The 20,364-nt window shown below is 39.1% G+C and overlaps 18 non-coding genes across 18 annotated transcripts; all 18 read right to left on the reverse strand.

Annotated features, from left to right (window-relative positions):
- Positions 1-4,177: 4,177 nt before the first annotated feature.
- Positions 4,178-4,296, reverse strand: LOC141307404 (5S ribosomal RNA). The gene has a single exon (XR_012346358.1). It is a non-coding gene; the product is annotated as a 5S ribosomal RNA (ribosomal RNA).
- An 84-nt stretch (positions 4,297-4,380) lies between these two features.
- Positions 4,381-4,499, reverse strand: LOC141305630 (5S ribosomal RNA). Its single transcript, XR_012344595.1, has one exon. It is a non-coding gene; the product is annotated as a 5S ribosomal RNA (ribosomal RNA).
- An 84-nt stretch (positions 4,500-4,583) lies between these two features.
- On the reverse strand, positions 4,584-4,702 carry LOC141307138 (5S ribosomal RNA). Its single transcript, XR_012346093.1, has one exon. It is a non-coding gene; the product is annotated as a 5S ribosomal RNA (ribosomal RNA).
- A 1,611-nt stretch (positions 4,703-6,313) lies between these two features.
- Positions 6,314-6,432, reverse strand: LOC141307025 (5S ribosomal RNA). The gene has a single exon (XR_012345981.1). It is a non-coding gene; the product is annotated as a 5S ribosomal RNA (ribosomal RNA).
- An 84-nt stretch (positions 6,433-6,516) lies between these two features.
- On the reverse strand, positions 6,517-6,635 carry LOC141307236 (5S ribosomal RNA). Its single transcript, XR_012346191.1, has one exon. It is a non-coding gene; the product is annotated as a 5S ribosomal RNA (ribosomal RNA).
- An 84-nt stretch (positions 6,636-6,719) lies between these two features.
- Positions 6,720-6,838, reverse strand: LOC141308250 (5S ribosomal RNA). The gene has a single exon (XR_012347172.1). It is a non-coding gene; the product is annotated as a 5S ribosomal RNA (ribosomal RNA).
- Positions 6,839-7,670: 832 nt separating this feature from the next.
- LOC141308206 (5S ribosomal RNA) lies at positions 7,671-7,789 on the reverse strand. Its single transcript, XR_012347128.1, has one exon. It is a non-coding gene; the product is annotated as a 5S ribosomal RNA (ribosomal RNA).
- An 84-nt stretch (positions 7,790-7,873) lies between these two features.
- On the reverse strand, positions 7,874-7,992 carry LOC141306680 (5S ribosomal RNA). The gene has a single exon (XR_012345637.1). It is a non-coding gene; the product is annotated as a 5S ribosomal RNA (ribosomal RNA).
- A 1,527-nt stretch (positions 7,993-9,519) lies between these two features.
- Positions 9,520-9,638, reverse strand: LOC141306961 (5S ribosomal RNA). Its single transcript, XR_012345918.1, has one exon. It is a non-coding gene; the product is annotated as a 5S ribosomal RNA (ribosomal RNA).
- An 84-nt stretch (positions 9,639-9,722) lies between these two features.
- On the reverse strand, positions 9,723-9,841 carry LOC141305753 (5S ribosomal RNA). Its single transcript, XR_012344717.1, has one exon. It is a non-coding gene; the product is annotated as a 5S ribosomal RNA (ribosomal RNA).
- An 84-nt stretch (positions 9,842-9,925) lies between these two features.
- Positions 9,926-10,044, reverse strand: LOC141305486 (5S ribosomal RNA). The gene has a single exon (XR_012344450.1). It is a non-coding gene; the product is annotated as a 5S ribosomal RNA (ribosomal RNA).
- An 84-nt stretch (positions 10,045-10,128) lies between these two features.
- On the reverse strand, positions 10,129-10,247 carry LOC141308085 (5S ribosomal RNA). The gene has a single exon (XR_012347008.1). It is a non-coding gene; the product is annotated as a 5S ribosomal RNA (ribosomal RNA).
- Positions 10,248-13,330: 3,083 nt separating this feature from the next.
- Positions 13,331-13,449, reverse strand: LOC141306962 (5S ribosomal RNA). The gene has a single exon (XR_012345919.1). It is a non-coding gene; the product is annotated as a 5S ribosomal RNA (ribosomal RNA).
- Positions 13,450-13,533: 84 nt separating this feature from the next.
- On the reverse strand, positions 13,534-13,652 carry LOC141308173 (5S ribosomal RNA). The gene has a single exon (XR_012347095.1). It is a non-coding gene; the product is annotated as a 5S ribosomal RNA (ribosomal RNA).
- An 84-nt stretch (positions 13,653-13,736) lies between these two features.
- LOC141307405 (5S ribosomal RNA) lies at positions 13,737-13,855 on the reverse strand. Its single transcript, XR_012346359.1, has one exon. It is a non-coding gene; the product is annotated as a 5S ribosomal RNA (ribosomal RNA).
- A 3,081-nt stretch (positions 13,856-16,936) lies between these two features.
- On the reverse strand, positions 16,937-17,055 carry LOC141306966 (5S ribosomal RNA). Its single transcript, XR_012345921.1, has one exon. It is a non-coding gene; the product is annotated as a 5S ribosomal RNA (ribosomal RNA).
- Positions 17,056-17,139: 84 nt separating this feature from the next.
- On the reverse strand, positions 17,140-17,258 carry LOC141307472 (5S ribosomal RNA). The gene has a single exon (XR_012346425.1). It is a non-coding gene; the product is annotated as a 5S ribosomal RNA (ribosomal RNA).
- Positions 17,259-17,342: 84 nt separating this feature from the next.
- Positions 17,343-17,461, reverse strand: LOC141307139 (5S ribosomal RNA). The gene has a single exon (XR_012346094.1). It is a non-coding gene; the product is annotated as a 5S ribosomal RNA (ribosomal RNA).
- Between the last annotated feature and the right edge of the window lie 2,903 nt (positions 17,462-20,364).

Below are 20,364 nucleotides of genomic sequence, written 5' to 3' on the forward strand. Positions count from 1 at the left end.
CTCCCATAAAAACTCTATGAAACATTTCTTCAATCTTTTTTCAACCCACAGTGGCATACTTGCAACATATAAAACATACCACAACTGTGAGACCATTAAAACATTAAGTAATAAAACTTTCCCTTTCAGACATAGTGTTCTCAGTTTCCACAGATTCAGTCTTCTTTCAATATTCCCTACTCTTCCTTCCCACATGATATCATTTAATCTCTTGTCATCCTCTCCCATTAAAATTCCTAAAATCCTAATTTCTTTAACCTCATTAAAAACAAAAACATCAGTTAAAACTGGGAGTCCCCCAAACCTCATATAAACAGTTTTGTCTTCGTTTACCTTCCCCCCTGATTTTCTGCAAAATTTTTGGACTACTTCCATTGCCGCTTTTACACTCCCCAGATCCTTCACTATTAAAGTTGTGTCGTCAGCATATTGAAAAATTGTATTCTCTTTATTCTCTTCTTCAATTTTAATGCCTTTCACCTTCTTCTCTCTTCCTATTGCTAGTCCTAGGGGCTCTGCCACCAAAGTATATAAAAGCGCCGAAAGAGGACATCCTTGTCTTACTGATCTCGTAAGTTTAAAACTCTTAGTTAAAAAACCGTTACACTTAATTCTTGTTACCACTCCTTTATATAAAATCTTGATCCATTTAATAAAATTCTTCCCAAAACCAAAACTCTTTAAAACCTCAAATAAAAACTGATGCTCTACCCTATCAAAAGCTTTCTCAAAGTCAAGACTTATAACATATCCCTGCAAATTTTCCTTTTTCATGTAGCTTATTATGTCCTTAATACTTAAAGTAGTGTCCGCTATATCTCTTCCTCTTACTCCATATGCCTGGTTGGTCTTTATAATCTTTGGCATCACCTCTTTCAGTCTGTTTGCTAAAATTTTAGATACAATTTTAAGATCTGTGTTTAACATAGTCAAAGGTCTATAGTTCTTTAAATCTGTCTTGTCTCCTTTCTTCTTGTATATCACTTTCATTAATCCCATACTCATCCTTAGATTCAATCGTCCTTTCATAAAAACCTCATCATACACCTCTTTTAAAATCCTAGTTAAAACCTCCTTAAAAACCAAATAAAATTCACTCCCCAAACCATCAATCCCTGGACTCTTTTTCTTATTAAGCTGTTTTATAGCTATTTCTATTTCTTCTTCACTTATCTTTTCATCGCACATATCTTTGTCTTCCTTTTCCACTTTTGTTTCAATCACCTTAAGCAATTCTTTGCTATCTTCTTCCACTCCTTCTGATGTAAACAATTTCTCGTAGTATTTCTTCATTTGTTCTAATATATCTGCATTATTTTTAACTCCTTTTCCATTTTCATCCTTCACCTCTTTTATCATTCCACTTCTCCATTTCCTTTTCTCCAAGTCAAAGAAAAACTTTGTACATTTTTCCCCTTCTACTAGGAATTGAGCTCTACTCCTTAATCTTGCAGCTTCATATCTTTTCTCCTCCATTTGTTTAAGTTTGTCTTCCAGTTCTCTTATCTTTGTCATGTCCTTATCATCCCGCTCTAATTCTTTCCCTAAATTCTCTCTTATGTCATATTCTGTGCACCTTTTACATTTCTCTATTAATTTACATACACAAATGGTGTGTTGCTTTATTAAAAACTTTACATTCTCCCACCATAATCTTTTATCTTCCACATACATTGCATTTAGCTTTTCGTTTTCAATAATATCTTTAACCTCTTGAACATAGCTTTCCCTTTTTAAAATTTCAGTATTTAAGACCCACACGCCTGGACCTCTTTTAATTGAACTCCAATCCATCTGCATAAACATTGGCTTGTGATCACTTAAACTCGTCTCCCCATAGTTCACATTATCTATAAAACCTTCTAAAATCCTTGAGCACAAGATAAAATCTATTCTAGTTTGACACATAAAATTCCCCACCATTTGTCTTCTTGAATATTGTCTCTTTTTCTCATTCCTCTCTCTCCATACATCCACTAAATTAAAATCTTCCATCAATGATTTCAATTCCTTTCTCCCAGTATCCGTTTTAAAAACCATTCCATCCGCCATATCAATTTTGCTTAAAACAGTATTAAAATCCCCCATTACTATAACATTTTTGTATTTCATTAAAAACGTCCTTAAAAACTTTAAAAAAACCTTCTTTTCTTTCTCTTCATTAGGCGCATGCACATTTATCACAGTTACTTTGCTATTTTCCCATTCCATTTCTACCCCTAAACATTTCCCAGCATCATCCTTGTAAATTACATCGCACACAACGTCCGTATTCTTTCTTATTAAAAATGCCACTCCTCTGCCTTGCCTCTTGTCCTCATTGTTATACAAAATATCCCCATCCCATCTCTTCTTCAGTTCATTTATATGCATATCTTTCCAGTTTGTTTCTTGTAAAATAATAATATCCACATTTTTAAACATTTCTTTCACTCTTTCAAATTTGTTAAAATCCAAGAGTCCTCTGGCATTAAAAGTGACAAAACTAAAAACCATCAAAAATAAATAGATAAAAAAGCTTAAAAACCCCATCTCATTAGTTCATTTCACTTGAGTCTTTTAATAGTTCATATCTATTCTTCCATGATTCTTTATTGGTAGGTCTTTTTCTAATTCCATCCAAATTTGGCTTTACCTTAAGTTGACGTCGTCTTTTACATAAAATCGATGTTCCTTCTGCTTTTCTTTCTCCTTCACTGTTTGAATCCACTTCTTCTTCCAAAGTGTTACTCAGTCCAACAAATAAATCCACATGTTCCAATGATCCTTCACCCTGTCCCATTTGCTCTGATATTCCTTCAATCTCTATATTCCGGTTGTAATTTAACTGCTCCTCGTTTACTCGTTCCTCCACTGTGCTCTCTGTAGTCCCATCAGTAATGCCGTTTCTCTCTGCTTCCACCATCAGTTGTAAAGGATCTTCACTTGGTTTCTCTGTCACTGTCTGCTCTTCATCTCTTTTATTACTTATAACCCGCTCCTCTCTCAGATATGTCGTACCATCCTCGTCTCTCTCTGTCGTGCTGTCTCGTTCATGCACCCGCCCGTTCTCAAGAGTCTCGTCCTGCTCAAACCAGCACTCGCATTTGTTTATCACTTTTTTGCAATCCGGGCATCTGACCGCCATACAATCCCTTGCGAAATGTCCTCTCTCCTCGCATTTAAAGCACTTGAAATCGGGGCAGTCTTTCATGACATGGTCAGGGCACATGCACAGTCGACAGGTTTTAACCTGATGGCTGTGCATCACCCGAAAATATTGCAACCCCTCAGCCGTATCTAGCCTAGTGCTATATGGGAGAGAGGCAACCGCTTTGGGGAAACGAGATTTCACAAACCTCGTACCATCTTCGATGGTTGTGCCCGGATACACGCGTCTCTTAATGTCTGATATTGGGGTAACTCCCCACCCTTCCAATTTATCTAAAATATCACGATCGTCGATGTAAACAGGCAGGTGCATGAACGAGACAACATAGTCTCTATTTTGCAGTCTTTTAACCTCACAAATAGTTTCCTTTATCTGTAATCCATCCACCAACAAATCAACATCTTCCACGTTTTCTAAAGTCACCTCATACTCCTTGTTTTGTTTAGGTCTTACCGCCAGAATGTTCCCTTTGCCAATCTTTTTCGTCACTGCTTTTATTATATCCTCCGCTCTTGCATTCACGTTTGAAATGTCCACGCTCACAGTAGCTTCTTTCAAGTAATCCTTCTTTGTCTTGTTATTCCTTTGTTCAATATCCATTTTATTCTCATCTCGTTGCCTTATTTCAGTTCCATTTTCATTCACCATTCGTGTTCCTCGAGCCGTTTCCATGTCCGCTGCCGTGTGTCCGTCCGCCATTCCTCAAACAAACAAACGAAAAAACGTGCACTAAACAACAAAAAAACTATTCCCCCCAAACAGCATATGCTGTTGGGAGGAATAAGCTACAAAAATAAACAAAAAAACTTTACAAATTAAACTTATAACGCCAAAAACAAATCAAAATGAAACACAAAATGGAGGAGAGCCTTTCTCTCCCAACTGCTGCCAACCACTTCCTGTTGCTCTCTAGCGCTCTCAGGTGGCGGTATGGCCGTAAGCGAGGATTGCTCCAAAAAGTGGGCTATTTAAAGATCAGCCTCCGTAAAAGCCAGCATATTATATAAATAGTGAAGAAAAGGCAAAAGCTTACAGCACCTGGTATTCCCAGGAGGTCTCCCATCCAAGTACTAACCAGGCCCCACGCGGCTTAGCTTCTGAGATCAGACGAGATCGGGCGCTCTCAGCGCGGTATGGCCGTAAGCGAGGATTGCTCCAAAAAGTGGGCTATTTAAAGATCAGCCTCCGTAAAAGCCAGCATATTATATAAATAGTGAAGAAAAGGCAAAAGCTTACAGCACCTGGTATTCCCAGGCGGTCTCCCATCCAAGTACTAACCAGGCCCGACGCTGCTTAGCTTCCGAGATCAGACGAGATCGGGCGCTCTCAGCGCGGTATGGCCGTAAGCGAGGGTTGCTCCAAAAAGTGGGCTATTTAAAGATCAGCCTCCGTAAAAGCCAGCATATTATATAAATAGTGAAGAAAAGGCAAAAGCTTACAGCACCTGGTATTGCCAGGCGGTCTCCCACCCAAGTACTAACCAGGCCCGACGCTGCTTAGCTTCCGAGATCAGACGAGATCGGGCGCTCTCAGCGCGGTATGGCCGTAAGCGAGGGTTGCTCCAAAAAGTGGGCTATTTAAAGGTCAGCCTCCGTAAAAGCCAGCATATTATATAAATAGTGAAGAAAAGGCAAAAGCTTACAGCACCTGGTATTTCCTGGCGGTCTCCCATCCAAGTGTAACAATCGGCCTTATCAGCCGAGTTACAAGACTAAAATGGGGTCAGATTTAACTGTGAGAGATGACTAGTGGTTAAAAGAATGAGACAAAAGAAGATTGGTTCAAATAGATTTGGTGTATTTATAAGGTTCACATAAAAGACTTTAAAACAACACGATAAAACTAGGTAAACTCTGTTAAAAGAATACAGTTCATTTGTCCAAACCCTAAAACAGTCCAAGAATCCCAGTGTGTTGATAAGTCCAACGTGAGTGTCCACCAGTGCATGTACAATCAACAGAAAGTTTAATCCAAAGTTTGCAGGTGGTGAATGGAAAGGTGAGCTCTAAGATTAGCAACTCCTCAATCCAACAGTTTGGTGACTGTCCGTTGTTTGTAATGCTGCTCTCTTATGCAGTTCTACTTCCTGCTTCCTGTCATGTGTCTAGTCACATGACAGGCCAACCATCCATTTATGAAAGACACATACACTTAAAATGTTAAGAGTAATAAAATGGCCTAAAAAACATGTAAAACACTTAAAACTCTATAATACATTTAAATGATTGTAATAAATAGAGCGGTAAAACACGTCTTTCTAAAAACCAGCATATTATATAAATAGTGAAGAAAAGGCAAAAGCTTACAGCACCTGAAATCTATTTGAACCAATCTTCTTTTATGTCTCTTTCTTTTAACCACTAGTCATCTCTCACAGTTAAATCTGACCCCATTTTAGGCTTGTAACTCGGCTGATTACAGCACCTGGTACTCCCTGGCGGTCTCCCATCCAAGTGTAACAATCGGCCTTATCAGCCGAGTTACAAGACTAAAATGGGATCAGATTTAACTGTGAGAGATGACTAGTGGTTAAAAGAATGAGACATAAAAGAAGATTGGTTTAAATAGATTTGGTGTATTTACAAGGTTCACATAAAAGACTTTAAAACAACACGATAAAACTAGGTAAACTCTGTTAAAAGAATACAGTTCATTTGTCCATACCCTAAAACAGTCCAAGAATCCCAGTGTGTTGATAAGTCCAACGTGAGTGTCCACCAGTGCATGTACAATCAACAGAAAGTTTAATCCAAAGTTTTCAGGTGGTGAATGGAAAGGTGAGCTCTAAGATTAGCAACTCCTCAATCCAACAGTTTGGTGACTGTCCGTTGTTTGTAATGCTGCTCTCTTATGCAGTTCTACTTCCTGCTTCCTGTCATGTGTCTAGTCACATGACAGGCCAACCATCCATTTATGAAAGACACATACACTTAAAATGTTAAGAGTAATAAAATGGCCTAAAAAACATGTAAAACACTTAAAACTCTATAATACATTTAAATGATTGTAATAAATAGAGCGCTAAAACACGTCTTTCTAAAAGCCAGCATATTATATAAATAGTGTATGGCCGTAAGCGAGGATTGCTCCAAAAAGTGGGCTATTTAAAGATCAGCCTCCGTAAAAGCCAGCATATTATATAAATAGTGAAGAAAAGGCAAAAGCTTACAGCACCTGGTATTCCCAGGAGGTCTCCCATCCAAGTACAAACCAGGCCCCACGCGGCTTAGCTTCCGAGATCAGACGAGATCGGGCGCTCTCAGCGCGGTATGGCCGTAAGCGAGGATTGCTCCAAAAAGTGGGCTATTTAAAGATCAGCCTCCGTAAAAGCCAGCATATTATATAAATAGTGAAGAAAAGGCAAAAGCTTACAGCACCTGGTATTCCCAGGCGGTCTCCCATCCAAGTACTAACAAGGCCCGACGCTGCTTAGCTTCCGAGATCAGACGAGATCGGGCACTCTCAGCGCGGTATGGCCGTAAGCGAGGGTTGCTCCAAAAAGTGGGCTATTTAAAGATCAGCCTCCGTAAAAGCCAGCATATTATATAAATAGTGAAGAAAAGGCAAAAGCTTACAGCACCTGGTATTCCCAGGCGGTCTCCCACCCAAGTACTAACCAGGCCCGACGCTGCTTAGCTTCCGAGATCAGACGAGATCGGGCGCTCTCAGCGCGGTATGGCCATAAGCGATGGCTGCTCCAAAAAGTGGGCTATTTAAAGATCAGCCTCCGTAAAAGCCAGCATATTATATAAATAGTGAAGAAAAGGCAAAAGCTTACAGCACCTGGTATTTCCTGGCGGTCTCCAATCCAAGTGTAACAATCGGCCTTATCAGCCGAGTTACAAGACTAAAATGGGGTCAGATTTAACTGTGAGAGATGACTAGTGGTTAAAAGAATGAGACAAAAGAAGATTGGTTCAAATAGATTTGGTGTATTTACAAGGTTCACATAAAAGACTTTAAAACAACACGATAAAACTAGGTAAACTCTGTTAAAAGAATACAGTTCATTTGTCCAAACCCTAAAACAGTCCAAGAATCCCAGTGTGTTGATAAGTCCAACGTGAGTGTCCACCAGTGCATGTACAATCAACAGAAAGTTTAATCCAAAGTTTGCAGGTGGTGAATGGAAAGGTGAGCTCTAAGATTAGCAACTCCTCAATCCAACAGTTTGGTGACTGTCCGTTGTTTGTAATGCTGCTCTCTTATGCAGTTCTACTTCTTGCTTCCTGTCATGTGTCTAGTCACATAACAGGCCAACCATCCATTTATGAAAGACACATACACTTAAAATGTTAAGAGTAATAAAATGGCCTAAAAAACATGTAAAACACTTAAAACTCTATAATACATTTAAATGATTGTAATAAATAGAGCGCTAAAACACGTCTTTCTAAAAGCCAGCATATTATATAAATAGTGTATGGCCGTAAGCGAGGATTGCTCCAAAAAGTGGGCTATTTAAAGATCAGCCTCCGTAAAAGCCAGCATATTATATAAATAGTGAAGAAAAGGCAAAAGCTTACAGCACCTGGTATTCCCAGGTGGTCTCCCATCCAAGTACTAACCAGGCCCGACGCTGCTTAGCTTCCGAGATCAGACGAGATCGGGCACTCTCAGCGCGGTATGGCCGTAAGCGAGGGTTGCTCCAAAAAGTGGGCTATTTAAAGATCAGCCTCCGTAAAAGCCAGCATATTATATAAATAGTGAAGAAAAGGCAAAAGCTTACAGCACCTGGTATTCCCAGGCAGTCTCCCACCCAAGTACTAACCAGGCCCGACGCTGCTTAGCTTCCGAGATCAGACGAGATCGGGCGCTCTCAGCGCGGTATGGCCATAAGCGATGGCTGCTCCAAAAAGTGGGCTATTTAAAGATCAGCCTCCGTAAAAGCCAGCATATTATATAAATAGTGAAGAAAAGGCAAAAGCTTACAGCACCTGGTATTTCCTGGCGGTCTCCAATCCAAGTGTAACAATCGGCCTTATCAGCCGAGTTACAAGACTAAAATGGGGTCAGATTTAACTGTGAGAGATGACTAGTGGTTAAAAGAATGAGACAAAAGAAGATTGGTTCAAATAGATTTGGTGTATTTATAAGGTTCACATAAAAGACTTTAAAACAACACGATAAAACTAGGTAAACTCTGTTAAAAGAATACAGTTCATTTGTCCAAACCCTAAAACAGTCCAAGAATCCCAGTGTGTTGATAAGTCCAACGTGAGTGTCCACCAGTGCATGTACAATCAACAGAAAGTTTAATCCAAAGTTTGCAGGTGGTGAATGGAAAGGTGAGCTCTAAGATTAGCAACTCCTCAATCCAACAGTTTGGTGACTGTCCGTTGTTTGTAATGCTGCTCTCTTATGCAGTTCTACTTCCTGCTTCCTGTCATGTGTCTAGTCACATGACAGGCCAACCATCCATTTATGAAAGACACATACACTTAAAATGTTAAGAGTAATAAAATGGCCTAAAAAACATGTAAAACACTTAAAACTCTATAATACATTTAAATGATTGTAATAAATAGAGCGGTAAAACACGTCTTTCTAAAAACCAGCATATTATATAAATAGTGAAGAAAAGGCAAAAGCTTACAGCACCTGAAATCTATTTGAACCAATCTTCTTTTATGTCTCTTTCTTTTAACCACTAGTCATCTCTCACAGTTAAATCTGACCCCATTTTAGTCTTGTAACTCGGCTGATTACAGCACCTGGTACTCCCTGGCGGTCTCCCATCCAAGTGTAACAATCGGCCTTATCAGCCGAGTTACAAGACTAAAATGGGATCAGATTTAACTGTGAGAGATGACTAGTGGTTAAAAGAATGAGACATAAAAGAAGATTGGTTTAAATAGATTTGGTGTATTTACAAGGTTCACATAAAAGACTTTAAAACAACACGATAAAACTAGGTAAACTCTGTTAAAAGAATACAGTTCATTTGTCCATACCCTAAAACAGTCCAAGAATCCCAGTGTGTTGATAAGTCCAACGTGAGTGTCCACCAGTGCATGTACAATCAACAGAAAGTTTAATCCAAAGTTTGCAGGTGGTGAATGGAAAGGTGAGCTCTAAGATTAGCAACTCCTCAATCCAACAGTTTGGTGACTGTCCGTTGTTTGTAATGCTGCTCTCTTATGCAGTTCTACTTCCTGCTTCCTGTCATGTGTCTAGTCACATGACAGCCCAACCATCCATTTATGAAAGACACATACACTTAAAATGTTAAGAGTAATAAAATGGCCTAAAAAACATGTAAAACACTTAAAACTCTATAATACATTTAAATGATTGTAATAAATAGAGCGCTAAAACACGTCTTTCTAAAAGCCAGCATATTATATAAATAGTGAAGAAAAGGCAAAAGCTTACAGCACCTGGTATTCCCAGGCGGTCTCCCATCCAAGTACTAAACAGGCCCGACGCGGCTTAGCTTCCGAGATCAGACGAGATCGGGCGCTCTCAGCGCGGTATGGCCGTAAGCGAGGATTGCTCCAAAAAGTGGGCTATTTAAAGATCAGCCTCCGTAAAAGCCAGCATATTATATAAATAGTGAAGAAAAGGCAAAAGCTTACAGCACCTGGTATTCCCAGGCGGTCTCCCATCCAAGTACTAACCAGGCCCGACGCTGCTTAGCTTCCGAGATCAGACGAGATCGGGCGCTCTCAGCGCGGTATGGCCGTAAGCAAGGATTGCTCCAAAAAGTGGGCTATTTAAAGATCAGCCTCCGTAAAAGCCAGCATATTATATAAATAGTGAAGAAAAGGCAAAAGCTTACAGCACCTGGTATTCCCAGGCGGTCTCCCACCCAAGTACTAACCAGGCCCGACGCTGCTTAGCTTCCGAGATCAGACGAGATCGGGCACTCTCAGCGCGGTATGGCCGTAAGCGAGGGTTGCTCCAAAAAGTGGGCTATTTAAAGATCAGCCTCCGTAAAAGCCAGCATATTATATAAATAGTGAAGAAAAGGCAAAAGCTTACAGCACCTGGTATTCCCAGGCGGTCTCCCACCCAAGTACTAACCAGGCCCGACGCTGCTTAGCTTCCGAGATCAGACGAGATCGGGCGCTCTCAGCGCGGTATGGCCGTAAGCGATGGCTGCTCCAAAAAGTGGGCTATTTAAAGATCAGCCTCCGTAAAAGCCAGCATATTATATAAATAGTGAAGAAAAGGCAAAAGCTTACAGCACCTGGTATTTCCTGGCGGTCTCCAATCCAAGTGTAACAATCGGCCTTATCAGCCGAGTTACAAGACTAAAATGGGGTCAGATTTAACTGTGAGAGATGACTAGTGGTTAAAAGAATGAGACAAAAGAAGATTGGTTCAAATAGATTTGGTGTATTTATAAGGTTCACATAAAAGACTTTAAAACAACACGATAAAACTAGGTAAACTCTGTTAAAAGAATACAGTTCATTTGTCCAAACCCTAAAACAGTCCAAGAATCCCAGTGTGTTGATAAGTCCAACGTGAGTGTCCACCAGTGCATGTACAATCAACAGAAAGTTTAATCCAAAGTTTGCAGGTGGTGAATGGAAAGGTGAGCTCTAAGATTAGCAACTCCTCAATCCAACAGTTTGGTGACTGTCCATTGTTTGTAATGCTGCTCTCTTATGCAGTTCTACTTCCTGCTTCCTGTCATGTGTCTAGTCACATGACAGGCCAACCATCCATTTATGAAAGACACATACACTTAAAATGTTAAGAGTAATAAAATGGCCTAAAAAACATGTAAAACACTTAAAACTCTATAATACATTTAAATGATTGTAATAAATAGAGCGGTAAAACATGTCTTTCTAAAAACCAGCATATTATATAAATAGTGAAGAAAAGGCAAAAGCTTACAGCACCTGAAATCTATTTGAACCAATCTTCTTTTATGTCTCTTTCTTTTAACCACTAGTCATCTCTCACAGTTAAATCTGACCCCATTTTAGTCTTGTAACTCGGCTGATTACAGCACCTGGTACTCCCTGGCGGTCTCCCATCCAAGTGTAACAATCGGCCTTATCAGCCGAGTTACAAGACTAAAATGGGATCAGATTTAACTGTGAGAGATGACTAGTGGTTAAAAGAATGAGACATAAAAGAAGATTGGTTTAAATAGATTTGGTGTATTTACAAGGTTCACATAAAAGACTTTAAAACAACACGATAAAACTAGGTAAACTCTGTTAAAAGAATACAGTTCATTTGTCCATACCCTAAAACAGTCCAAGAATCCCAGTGTGTTGATAAGTCCAACGTGAGTGTCCACCAGTGCATGTACAATCAACAGAAAGTTTAATCCAAAGTTTGCAGGTGGTGAATGGAAAGGTGAGCTCTAAGATTAGCAACTCCTCAATCCAACAGTTTGGTGACTGTCCGTTGTTTGTAATGCTGCTCTCTTATGCAGTTCTACTTCCTGCTTCCTGTCATGTGTCTAGTCACATGACAGGCCAACCATCCATTTATGAAAGACACATACACTTAAAATGTTAAGAGTAATAAAATGGCCTAAAAAACATGTAAAACACTTAAAACTCTATAATACATTTAAATGATTGTAATAAATAGAGCGGTAAAACACGTCTTTCTAAAAACCAGCATATTATATAAATAGTGAAGAAAAGGCAAAAGCTTACAGCACCTGAAATCTATTTGAACCAATCTTCTTTTATGTCTCTTTCTTTTAACCACTAGTCATCTCTCACAGTTAAATCTGACCCCATTTTAGTCTTGTAACTCGGCTGATTACAGCACCTGGTACTCCCTGGCGGTCTCCCATCCAAGTGTAACAATCGGCCTTATCAGCCGAGTTACAAGACTAAAATGGGGTCAGATTTAACTGTGAGAGATGACTAGTGGTTAAAAGAATGAGACAAAAGAAGATTGGTTCAAATAGATTTGGTGTATTTACAAGGTTCACATAAAAGACTTTAAAACAACACGATAAAACTAGGTAAACTCTGTTAAAAGAATACAGTTCATTTGTCCAAACCCTAAAACAGTCCAAGAATCCCAGTGTGTTGATAAGTCCAACGTGAGTGTCCACCAGTGCATGTACAATCAACAGAAAGTTTAATCCAAAGTTTGCAGGTGGTGAATGGAAAGGTGAGCTCTAAGATTAGCAACTCCTCAATCCAACAGTTTGGTGACTGTCCGTTGTTTGTAATGCTGCTCTCTTATGCAGTTCTACTTCCTGCTTCCTGTCATGTGTCTAGTCACATGACAGGCCAACCATCCATTTATGAAAGACACATACACTTAAAATGTTAAGAGTAATAAAATGGCCTAAAAAACATGTAAAACACTTAAAACTCTATAATACATTTAAATGATTGTAATAAATAGAGCGGTAAAACACGTCTTTCTAAAAACCAGCATATTATATAAATAGTGAAGAAAAGGCAAAAGCTTACAGCACCTGAAATCTATTTGAACCAATCTTCTTTTATGTCTCTTTCTTTTAACCACTAGTCATCTCTCACAGTTAAATCTGACCCCATTTTAGTCTTGTAACTCGGCTGATTACAGCACCTGGTACTCCCTGGCGGTCTCCCATCCAAGTGTAACAATCGGCCTTATCAGCCGAGTTACAAGACTAAAATGGGATCAGATTTAACTGTGAGAGATGACTAGTGGTTAAAAGAATGAGACATAAAAGAAGATTGGTTTAAATAGATTTGGTGTATTTACAAGGTTCACATAAAAGACTTTAAAACAACACGATAAAACTAGGTAAACTCTGTTAAAAGAATACAGTTCATTTGTCCATACCCTAAAACAGTCCAAGAATCCCAGTGTGTTGATAAGTCCAACGTGAGTGTCCACCAGTGCATGTACAATCAACAGAAAGTTTAATCCAAAGTTTGCAGGTGGTGAATGGAAAGGTGAGCTCTAAGATTAGCAACTCCTCAATCCAACAGTTTGGTGACTGTCCGTTGTTTGTAATGCTGCTCTCTTATGCAGTTCTACTTCCTGCTTCCTGTCATGTGTCTAGTCACATAACAGGCCAACCATCCATTTATGAAAGACACATACACTTAAAATGTTAAGAGTAATAAAATGGCCTAAAAAACATGTAAAACACTTAAAACTCTATAATACATTTAAATGATTGTAATAAATAGAGCGCTAAAACACGTCTTTCTAAAAGCCAGCATATTATATAAATAGTGAAGAAAAGGCAAAAGCTTACAGCACCTGGTATTCCCAGGCGGTCTCCCATCCAAGTACTAAACAGGCCCGACGCGGCTTAGCTTCCGAGATCAGACGAGATCGGGCGCTCTCAGCGCGGTATGGCCGTAAGCGAGGATTGCTCCAAAAAGTGGGCTATTTAAAGATCAGCCTCCGTAAAAGCCAGCATATTATATAAATAGTGAAGAAAAGGCAAAAGCTTACAGCACCTGGTATTCCCAGGCGGTCTCCCAACCAAGTACTAACCAGGCCCGACGCTGCTTAGCTTCCGAGATCAGACGAGATCGGGCGCTCTCAGCGCGGTATGGCCGTAAGCGAGGGTTGCTCCAAAAAGTGGGCTATTTAAAGATCAGCCTCCGTAAAAGCCAGCATATTATATAAATAGTGAAGAAAAGGCAAAAGCTTACAGCACCTGGTATTGCCAGGCGGTCTCCCACCCAAGTACTAACCAGGCCCGACGCTGCTTAGCTTCCGAGATCAGACGAGATCGGGCGCTCTCAGCGCGGTATGGCCATAAGCAATGGCTGCTCCAAAAAGTGGGCTATTTAAAGATCAGCCTCCGTAAAAGCCAGCATATTATATAAATAGTGAAGAAAAGGCAAAAGCTTACAGCACCTGGTATTTCCTGGCGGTCTCCAATCCAAGTGTAACAATCGGCCTTATCAGCCGAGTTACAAGACTAAAATGGGGTCAGATTTAACTGTGAGAGATGACTAGTGGTTAAAAGAATGAGACAAAAGAAGATTGGTTCAAATAGATTTGGTGTATTTATAAGGTTCACATAAAAGACTTTAAAACAACACGATAAAACTAGGTAAACTCTGTTAAAAGAATACAGTTCATTTGTCCAAACCCTAAAACAGTCCAAGAATCCCAGTGTGTTGATAAGTCCAACGTGAGTGTCCACAAGTGCATGTACAATCAACAGAAAGTTTAATCCAAAGTTTGCAGGTGGTGAATGGAAAGGTGAGCTCTAAGATTAGCAACTCCTCAATCCAACAGTTTGGTGACTGTCCGTTGTTTGTAATGCTGCTCTCTTATGCAGTTCTACTTCCTGCTTCCTGTCATGTGTCTAGTCACATGACAGGCCAACCATCCATTTATGAAAGACACATACACTTAAAATGTTAAGAGTAATAAAATGGCCTAAAAAACATGTAAAACACTTAAAACTCTATAATACATTTAAATGATTGTAATAAATAGAGCGGTAAAACACGTCTTTCTAAAAACCAGCATATTATATAAATAGTGAAGAAAAGGCAAAAGCTTACAGCACCTGAAATCTATTTGAACCAATCTTCTTTTATGTCTCTTTCTTTTAACCACTAGTCATCTCTCACAGTTAAATCTGACCCCATTTTAGTCTTGTAACTCGGCTGATTACAGCACCTGGTACTCCCTGGCGGTCTCCCATCCAAGTGTAACAATCGGCCTTATCAGCTGAGTTACAAGACTAAAATGGGGTCAGATTTAACTGTGAGAGATGACTAGTGGTTAAAATAATGAGACAAAATAAGATTGTTTCAAATAGATTTGGTGTATTTACAAGGTTCACATAAAAGACTTTAAAACAACACGATAAAACTAGGTAAACTCTGTTAAAAGAATACAGTTCATTTGTCCAAACCCTAAAAAAGTCCAAGAATCCCAGTGTGTTGATAAGTCCAACGTGAGTGTCCACCAGTGCATGTACAATCAACAGAAAGTTTAATCCAAAGTTTGCAGGTGGTGAATGGAAAGGTGAGCTCTAAGATTAGCAACTCCTCAATCCAACAGTTTGGTGACTGTCCGTTGTTTGTAATGCTGCTCTCTTATGCAGTTCTACTTCCTGCTTCCTGTCATGTGTCTAGTCACATGACAGGCCAACCATCCATTTATGAAAGACACATACACTTAAAATGTTAAGAGTAATAAAATGGCCTAAAAAACATGTAAAACACTTAAAACACTATAATACATTTAAATGATTGTAATAAATAGAGCGGTAAAACACGTCTTTCTAAAAACCAGCATATTATATAAATAGTGAAGAAAAGGCAAAAGCTTACAGCACCTGAAATCTATTTGAACCAATCTTCTTTTATGTCTCTTTCTTTTAACCACTAGTCATCTCTCACAGTTAAATCTGACCCCATTTTAGGCTTGTAACTCGGCTGATTACAGCACCTGGTACTCCCTGGCGGTCTCCCATCCAAGTGTAACAATCGGCCTTATCAGCCGAGTTACAAGACTAAAATGGGGTCAGATTTAACTGTGAGAGATGACTAGTGGTTAAAAGAATGAGACAAAAGAAGATTGGTTCAAATAGATTTGGTGTATTTACAAGGTTCACATAAAAGACTTTAAAACAACACGATAAAACTAGGTAAACTCTGTTAAAAGAATACAGTTCATTTGTCCAAACCCTAAAACAGTCCAAGAATCCCAGTGTGTTGATAAGTCCAACGTGAGTGTCCACCAGTGCATGTACAATCAACAGAAAGTTTAATCCAAAGTTTGCAGGTGGTGAATGGAAAGGTGAGCTCTAAGATTAGCAACTCCTCAATCCAACAGTTTGGTGACTGTCCGTTGTTTGTAATGCTGCTCTCTTATGCAGTTCTACTTCCTGCTTCCTGTCATGTGTCTAGTCACATGACAGGCCAACCATCCATTTATGAAAGACACATACACTTAAAATGTTAAGAGTAATAAAATGGCCTAAAAAACATGTAAAACACTTAAAACTCTATAATACATTTAAATGATTGTAATAAATAGAGCGGTAAAACACGTCTTTCTAAAAACCAGCATATTATATAAATAGTGAAGAAAAGGCAAAAGCTTACAGCACCTGAAATCTATTTGAACCAATCTTCTTTTATGTCTCTTTCTTTTAACCACTAGTCATCTCTCACAGTTAAATCTGACCCCATTTTAGTCTTGTAACTCGGCTGATTACAGCACCTGGTACTCCCTGGCGGTCTCCCATCCAAGTGTAACAATCGGCCTTATCAGCCGAGTTACAAGACTAAAATGGGATCAGATTTAACTGTGAGAGATGACTAGTGGTTAAAAGAATGAGACATAAAAGAAGATTGGTTTAAATAGATTTGGTGTATTTACAAGGTTCACATAAAAGACTTTAAAACAACACGATAAAACTAGGTAAACTCTGTTAAAAGAATACAGTTCATTTGTCCATACCCTAAAACAGTCCAAGAATCCCAGTGTGTTGATAAGTCCAACGTGAGTGTCCACCAGTGCATGTACAATCAACAGAAAGTTTAATCCAAAGTTTGCAGGTGGTGAATGGAAAGGTGAGCTCTAAGATTAGCAACTCCTCAATCCAACAGTTTGGTGACTGTCCGTTGTTTGTAATGCTGCTCTCTTATGCAGTTCTACTTCCTGCTTCCTGTCATGTGTCTAGTCACATAACAGGCCAACCATCCATTTATGAAAGACACATACACTTAAAATGTTAAGAGTAATAAAATGGCCTAAAAAACATGTAAAACACTTAAAACTCTATAATACATTTAAATGATTGTAATAAATAGAGCGCTAAAACACGTCTTTCTAAAAGCCAGCATATTATATAAATAGTGAAGAAAAGGCAAAAGCTTACAGCACCTGGTATTCCCAGGCGGTCTCCCATCCAAGTACTAAACAGGCCCGACGCGGCTTAGCTTCCGAGATCAGACGAGATCGGGCGCTCTCAGCGCGGTATGGCCGTAAGCGAGGATTGCTCCAAAAAGTGGGCTATTTAAAGATCAGCCTCCGTAAAAGCCAGCATATTATATAAATAGTGAAGAAAAGGCAAAAGCTTACAGCACCTGGTATTCCCAGGCGGTCTACCAACCAAGAACTAACCAGGCCCGACGCTGCTTAGCTTCCGAGATCAGACGAGATCGGGCGCTCTCAGCGCGGTATGGCCGTAAGCGAGGGTTGCTCCAAAAAGTGGGCTATTTAAAGATCAGCCTCCGTAAAAGCCAGCATATTATATAAATAGTGAAGAAAAGGCAAAAGCTTACAGCACCTGGTATTGCCAGGCGGTCTCCCACCCAAGTACTAACCAGGCCCGACGCTGCTTAGCTTCCGAGATCAGACGAGATCGGGCGCTCTCAGCGCGGTATGGCCGTAAGCGAGGGTTGCTCCAAAAAGTGGGCTATTTAAAGGTCAGCCTCCGTAAAAGCCAGCATATTATATAAATAGTGAAGAAAAGGCAAAAGCTTACAGCACCTGGTATTTCCTGGCGGTCTCCAATCCAAGTGTAACAATCGGCCTTATCAGCCGAGTTACAAGACTAAAATGGGGTCAGATTTAACTGTGAGAGATGACTAGTGGTTAAAAGAATGAGACAAAAGAAGATTGGTTCAAATAGATTTGGTGTATTTACAAGGTTCACATAAAAGACTTTAAAACAACACGATAAAACTAGGTAAACTCTGTTAAAAGAATACAGTTCATTTGTCCAAACCCTAAAACAGTCCAAGAATCCCAGTGTGTTGATAAGTCCAACGTGAGTGTCCACCAGTGCATGTACAATCAACAGAAAGTTTAATCCAAAGTTTGCAGGTGGTGAATGGAAAGGTGAGCTCTAAGATTAGCAACTCCTAAATCCAACAGTTTGGTGACTGTCCGTTGTTTGTAATGCTGCTCTCTTATGCAGTTCTACTTCCTGCTTCCTGTCATGTGTCTAGTCACATGACAGGCCAACCATCCATTTATGAAAGACACATACACTTAAAATGTTAAGAGTAATAAAATGGCCTAAAAAACATGTAAAACACTTAAAACTCTATAATACATTTAAATGATTGTAATAAATAGAGCGCTAAAACACGTCTTTCTAAAAACCAGCATATTATATAAATAGTGAAGAAAAGGCAAAAGCTTACAGCACCTGAAATCTATTTGAACCAATCTTCTTTTATGTCTCTTTCTTTTAACCACTAGTCATCTCTCACAGTTAAATCTGACCCCATTTTAGTCTTGTAACTCGGCTGATTACAGCACCTGGTACTCCCTGGCGGTCTCCCATCCAAGTGTAACAATCGGCCTTATCAGCCGAGTTACAAGACTAAAATGGGGTCAGATTTAACTGTGAGAGATGACTAGTGGTTAAAAGAATGAGACAAAAGAAGATTGGTTCAAATAGATTTGGTGTATTTACAAGGTTCACATAAAAGACTTTAAAACAACACGATAAAACTAGGTAAACTCTGTTAAAAGAATACAGTTCATTTGTCCAAACCCTAAAACAGTCCAAGAATCCCAGTGTGTTGATAAGTCCAACGTGAGTGTCCACCAGTGCATGTACAATCAACAGAAAGTTTAATCCAAAGTTTGCAGGTGGTGAATGGAAAGGTGAGCTCTAAGATTAGCAACTCCTCAATCCAACAGTTTGGTGACTGTCCGTTGTTTGTAATGCTGCTCTCTTATGCAGTTCTACTTCCTGCTTCCTGTCATGTGTCTAGTCACATGACAGGCCAACCATCCATTTATGAAAGACACATACACTTAAAATGTTAAGAGTAATAAAATGGCCTAAAAAACATGTAAAACACTTAAAACTCTATAATACATTTAAATGATTGTAATAAATAGAGCGGTAAAACACGTCTTTCTAAAAACCAGCATATTATATAAATAGTGAAGAAAAGGCAAAAGCTTACAGCACCTGAAATCTATTTGAACCAATCTTCTTTTATGTCTCTTTCTTTTAACCACTAGTCATCTCTCACAGTTAAATCTGACCCCATTTTAGTCTTGTAACTCGGCTGATTACAGCACCTGGTACTCCCTGGCGGTCTCCCATCCAAGTGTAACAATCGGCCTTATCAGCCGAGTTACAAGACTAAAATGGGGTCAGATTTAACTGTGAGAGATGACTAGTGGTTAAAAGAATGAGACAAAAGAAGATTGGTTCAAATAGATTTGGTGTATTTACAAGGTTCACATAAAAGACTTTAAAACAACACGATAAAACTAGGTGAAACACGATAAATGACAGGCCAACCATCCATTTATGAAAGACACATACACTTAAAATGTTAAGAGTAATAAAATGGCCTAAAAAACATGTAAAACACTTAAAACTCTATAATACATTTAAATGATTGTAATAAATAGAGCGGTAAAACACGTCTTTCTAAAAACCCGCATATTATATAAATAGTGAAGAAAAGGCAAAAGCTTACAGCACCTGAAATCTATTTGAACCAATCTTCTTTTATGTCTCTTTCTTTTAACCACTAGTCATCTCTCACAGTTAAATCTGACCCCATTTTAGTCTTGTAACTCGGCTGATTACAGCACCTGGTACTCCCTGGTACTCCCATCCAAGTGTAACAATCGGCCTTATCAGCCGAGTTACAAGACTAAAATGGGGTCAGATTTAACTGTGAGAGATGACTAGTGGTTAAAAGAATGAGACAAAAGAAGATTGGTTCAAATAGATTTGGTGTATTTACAAGGTTCACATAAAAGACTTTAAAACAACACGATAAAACTAGGTAAACTCTGTTAAAAGAATACAGTTCATTTGTCCATACCCTAAAACAGTCCAAGAATCCCAGTGTGTTGATAAGTCCAACGTGAGTGTCCACCAGTGCATGTACAATCAACAGAAAGTTTAATCCAAAGTTTGCAGGTGGTGAATGGAAAGGTGAGCTCTAAGATTAGCAACTCCTCAATCCAACAGTTTGGTGACTGTCCGTTGTTTGTAATGCTGCTCTCTTATGCAGTTCTACTTCCTGCTTCCTGTCATGTGTCTAGTCACATGACAGGCCAACCATCCATTTATGAAAGACACATACACTTAAAATGTTAAGAGTAATAAAATGGCCTAAAAAACATGTAAAACACTTAAAACTCTATAATACATTTAAATGATTGTAATAAATAGAGCGGTAAAACACGTCTTTCTAAAAACCAGCATATTATATAAATAGTGAAGAAAAGGCAAAAGCTTACAGCACCTGAAATCTATTTGAACCAATCTTCTTTTATGTCTCTTTCTTTTAACCACTAGTCATCTCTCACAG

Source organism: Garra rufa, unplaced genomic scaffold, assembly GCF_049309525.1.
Source record: "Garra rufa unplaced genomic scaffold, GarRuf1.0 hap1_unplaced_002, whole genome shotgun sequence".
Taxonomy (NCBI): Eukaryota; Metazoa; Chordata; class Actinopteri; order Cypriniformes; family Cyprinidae; genus Garra; species Garra rufa.